The sequence below is a fragment of the Panthera onca genome, chromosome B4 (assembly GCF_046562875.1).
Source record: "Panthera onca isolate mPanOnc1 chromosome B4, mPanOnc1 haplotype 2, whole genome shotgun sequence".
Classification (NCBI taxonomy): domain Eukaryota; kingdom Metazoa; phylum Chordata; class Mammalia; order Carnivora; family Felidae; genus Panthera; species Panthera onca.
Genome location: NC_138345.1, coordinates 7966959 through 7971965, shown reverse-complemented (window position 1 = coordinate 7971965; position 5007 = coordinate 7966959). Strand labels below are relative to the sequence as shown.

Below are 5007 nucleotides of genomic sequence, written 5' to 3'. Positions count from 1 at the left end.
TGTGGGGGAGTGGGTGGTGGGAAAGCTAAGAACGAACAGGAAAAGTGAGCCAGCCCTTTGCTTATCAAAGTGAGTAATGACTGTTGCCTCCAGGCTGGAAGGATAGAAGAAGGTTATGTTAGCGGAGCCCGGGAAGTCCATGGCTCCCCTGGGGAACTGGAGCCATGGCAGAACTGGCAGGCCAAAGCTAGAGTCACAGATGAAACATTGCCACAGTCACATCGTCACTGGAAGCGGAGATGAAGAGAGCTGTAAGCCCAGCATTCTCTGTCGACCCCAGCGCCAGTATCCCACCAGATACTCCCGGTTGGAAGTCAGTAGAAGCGTGAGAATCCAGCCTGAGAGGGGTCTACACAGAAGAGCTGAGGAAAGGTTGAGTCATGGATGTGAGACCAAACAGCCCAGCGCTGCCCCAGAGAAGTTAAGAGAAAAGACTCCTTCTCGTTGAATAGAGACATCTACAGACAGCTGGGAAAAGCGACTGACATCACCTTAAAATATATATTTTTAAAAAGGAATGAAATTTGTCTTAAAGAATGATGAAAATATGAATTTGAAAATGAAAAATATGACATATAAAAATAAAACCACACAAAATTACCTGGGGAGGCTAGTGTCTGAAAACAAGACAGAGGTGTAAAAGCATCGCAGTTCCTTAGACCCAAAATAACCATACATAAATTTTATTTTATTTTTAATCTTTTAAAATGTTTGTTTATTTTTGAGAGAGAGAGAGAGAGAGAGAGAGCACGAGCAAGGGAGGGGCAGAGAGAGAGGGAGACACAGAATCTGAAGCTGGCTCCAGGCTCTGAGCTGTCAGCACGGAGCCTAATGTGGGGCTTGAACTCACGAACCATGCCATCATGACCTGAGCCGAATTTGGACGCCCGACCAACTGAGCCACCAGGCACCCCTTTATTTTTTTTAATTTTATTCATTTATTTTGAGAGAGACAGAGAGAGCATGTGCAGGGAGGAGGGTCAGAGTAAGGGGGAGAGAGAATCCCAAGCAGGCTCTGCACCGTCAGAGCTGGACCCAGGGATCCATCTCACGAAACGTGAGATCATGACCTGAGCTGAAATCAAGAGTCAGAGGCTTAACCAACTGAGCCACCCCGGTGCCTTTAAAACCATGCATAAATTTTAAAAGATCGGTTACAAGATAAACATAATCAAACTCCTCCCTGTATTGCATTTATTAATTTTTTTCACTTATAAAAAAATGAAGTGGATAAAAGTGGAGATGAAAACACTACCCAAATCTTTATGGGAGGAATGAAAACAACTTTTAATAAAGGCTACTACATCTGTTGTTTCTGGATGGCGATACTCCATATGATTAATACATTTTTCTTCACAAATGAATGCATGTTAATAAAACTCTGTAGTAAAATTCCAATAATGGTATTGTTTTTTTATTTGAAATTTTGTTTGTGACCTTACATAATTTTGTTTTGGAATCACCTGCAGTTTAAAAAGGGAATAGCTAACTTATGCTTATAAATATCAAAGTGATAAAGTGTATTAGCATAAAACGGTAAGGGGCACCTTACCAATTTGATGGAATATTATGAACTATGGATATTTATAACAGCGAATCCTTATATTTTATAGAGCCAGAAAAAGCAAGAAACCAAATTATATCATTAAAGTATACCCACGTATGTATAAAAACAAATATGCGACATGAAAAGAAAATATTTCAAATATATGAATCATTTTTAATATTATTAATGTCATTAAGGGCAAGGCAGTCTGTTTTCTTCTACTTTCCAAAATTAGCCTAAGGGTATGTACTATTTTGGGGCGCCTGGGTCAGTCGGGTAAGCGTCTGACTTCGGCTCAGGTCATGATCTCGCAGTTTGTGAGTTCGAGCTGTAACAGCCCAGAGCCTGGAGCCTGCTTCAGATTCTGTGTCTCCTCCTCTCTCGGCCCCTCCCCTGCTCATGCTCTGTCTCTCAATAATAAATACATGTTAAAAAAAAAATTAAGAGTATGTAGTATTTTATGATTTAAATAGATTTGGGACAAATTCTTAATAGGTTAAATGTGTGGAGTCCATAATGTGATTTGGCCGTGTTCGTAATCATCTGACATGAATAAACTCATTTGATCCTCTCAACAAATTTACAAGGAACATATTCCCCTCACCCCATTATGCAAATAATGAAACAGAAACCTAGAAAGCGTTGGCACCTTGCAGATGATCACACAGTTCCGGAGTGGCAGATCCAGGGTTTGGGCCCAAGGGAGCTGACTCCGGAACTCAATAAACACTGGCATAGTACCGCCTCAGTCAAGAAGGTGGCACGCAGATTGAAGAATTTTAGTTCTTACAAAGTTCTATGGATCACAGGTTCTCATCGTTGCCTGTGATAACTTGATGGGCTATGGAAAGTCGTTTGATAAGTGCTCACGTTATTTCTCTGATGCAAAGTGAGTCTTTTCAAGCACCATTTATTTAACATTAGAGCTCAGTGGTTTTCCCCTGTCCAGGCAGGTGTGCTTCCAAAGCCTCCTGCTTGTCCTTGAGCTCTGAGGAGCTATCACCCTTGTTTCCTGGAAGTTGAGGTATTTGTGTGTTACAGACTGTGAAATCAGAGACAGTCGGTTTCTATGGGAACCAGCTTTACTTAATCCAAAAGGGCAGCGAAGAGGAATTTGTAAATGTTACGGAGGGAAGAACTATCCTCAGTTTGAAACACTGTTTCTTTTACCTCCTTTTTTTTTTTTTTAAATTTCACTTTCAGAAAGTTCTCCTTTAATCCTATGCATTTGAAGGAACTGCAACATCTTTACCTGAACGATTTAGCAAACTTTTTTGTTATCTGTCTTCACAATGTCTAAAACCAAGGAGCGCTGTCTTTTCACAGATTACAGAGCGATACGTGCTTGTGTTTTCCTCAGCCCCAGAAGTGGGCATCGCAGTATTGGAATATATAGATTAGATTACTTTCACAATGGTCTTGAATCTTTGGGTAAACACGGGGAGAAGGGATGGAGATCGGCAATTGGAAAAGCTGGTGTTATTAGTCTGTTTTTTCTTCAGCAGTTCAAATTGGATTGTAATTCAAAAATTAAGGGAAGAACACCATTGCATCATATTTTAACCCCAAATTGTATATTTCTATTCACTATTGGGTCTTTAAACTATATGAGAGCAGTATTTTCTTTTAACCTAACTTGGAGAAATCTTTAAAAAGTTTTAAAGTAAATGATATTATCTTCTGTAGAAAGCAGTGCCTGACAAAGTATCTCAGGATTACTAGGAATTATACTTTCGGTACACCTTATTATGAAAATACTTAATATGTTGAAAAATAATTTCTTGTGTGCATGCTGTCAACACACACAAAAAAACATGATGGATTTATCATAATCCAGTCGGTTCCTAAAATGAAGGGGGTTGGTGGCTAGATGTGAATACTTTCAAAAGGTTTATTGCAGGGATCAAAAATATCATTAACAATATGAAAGTAATGTTTTTCAAGGAACACTCTTTTCCAGTCATCCTTTCTCTAAATTCTTTGCAGCTTAGCGTAATGATGTTTAAGAGAAGAGCCATGCAATGCTCTGTCTCTCTCTGTCTCAATAAATAAATGTTAAAAAAAATTTTTTAAAAAAAAAAGGGGCGCCTGGGTGGCTCAGTCGGTTGAGCGTCCGACTTCGGCTCAGGTCACGATCTCGCGGTCCGTGAGTTCGAGCCCTGCGTCGGGCTCTGGGCTGATGGCTCAGAGCCTGGAACCTGCTTCACATTCTGTGTCTCCCTCTCTCTCTGACCCTCCCCCGTTCATGCTCTGTCTCTCTCTGTCACAAAAATAAATAAATGGTAAAAAAAAAAAATTAAAAAAAAAAAGAGAAGAGCCATGCAGATGACTTCATCATGGCATGAAATCAGGGTATAAATTATTTTATCATAAGATGGAATTAAAGAGAAGACTAGAAATGTATCAGCTTATCAATAAACAGGACTGGGTGTGAAACTTTCAATATAGAGGCATACATAAATGTAAGATTACACAAACAAGACAAGACATCTTTATTACCTTCTACGCACAGAGGACCATAACTTAAGGCTTCTAGTAACCTTAGAGAATTGAATGTCCCCTGACTTAAAACCTCCCAAATCTCTATTTCTGTGATAACGTTTTGTAATTGTCGAAAAGGACTAGTCAATTCCTCTGCTCTACGGTAAGCCCATCCCTAAACCCTCAACAGTTGTACATATTTCCTACAACCTCTACCTCTTGCAGATTAAAAAAGGGCTCTGAAGGACGCCTGGATTCACTATGAAGCAGATTTCAGTGTGTTCCATCCTTTTTGGACCCTTTCCCAAGGGATTTTAATTACTAAAGTGCCCCAAGCATGTTTGCTTTTCCATGATTGGTTTTCAAAAGAGTAGCACTGTCCTTTACTGTCCTTTAAGAGACACAATGACAGTGACCGTGCTTTTCATCATTTGAGAACTTCAAACAGTAAAACCTAGTTTTCAGGTCCAAGTGTAAGCTGGTATTACTTATTGCAAAAATGCTTTCCAAGCTTTGCGCAGTGGCAGTGTCGTAGCCAATGAGGTTTATCCGAGAAGCGATTACTTGCTAATTAAAAACTTTTCCCAATACCCTGCCGTGACAACTTGAAAAATGCTTTCCAACGTTCTACATAGTCATAGCACAGAAATGGGCACCCACTAAAAAAAATTATAAAAGTCAACTAATAGAGAAAGAATAATCATCTCAGAAGGTTAAGAAATTTTTCTTCAAATAATAAAGGTCACCAGTGTAAGTAACCTACCCACAAAAAGATTCAAATTGATATCACACAGGACGCTTAAATTATGTCATCGTGACTAATTCTAGATTTTCTTAACTTGTTGCATTTGTTTTAGTGTTCTTATTTTGTGCATTTGTATTCCTAGATTGTATACATTTTTAATTAGCATTGCTATCTGGCTACCTTTAATATGGTCTATGGCTATCCTTCTAATTATCTTCTTACAACCATTATCAGC

General features: G+C 39.1%; 1 pseudogene; it reads left to right on the top strand.

Moving 5' to 3' along the window:
• The first annotated feature begins 4536 nt into the window (after window positions 1-4536).
• Window positions 4537-4717, top strand: LOC132660410 (U4 spliceosomal RNA; annotated as a pseudogene).
• Window positions 4718-5007: the final 290 nt, after the last annotated feature.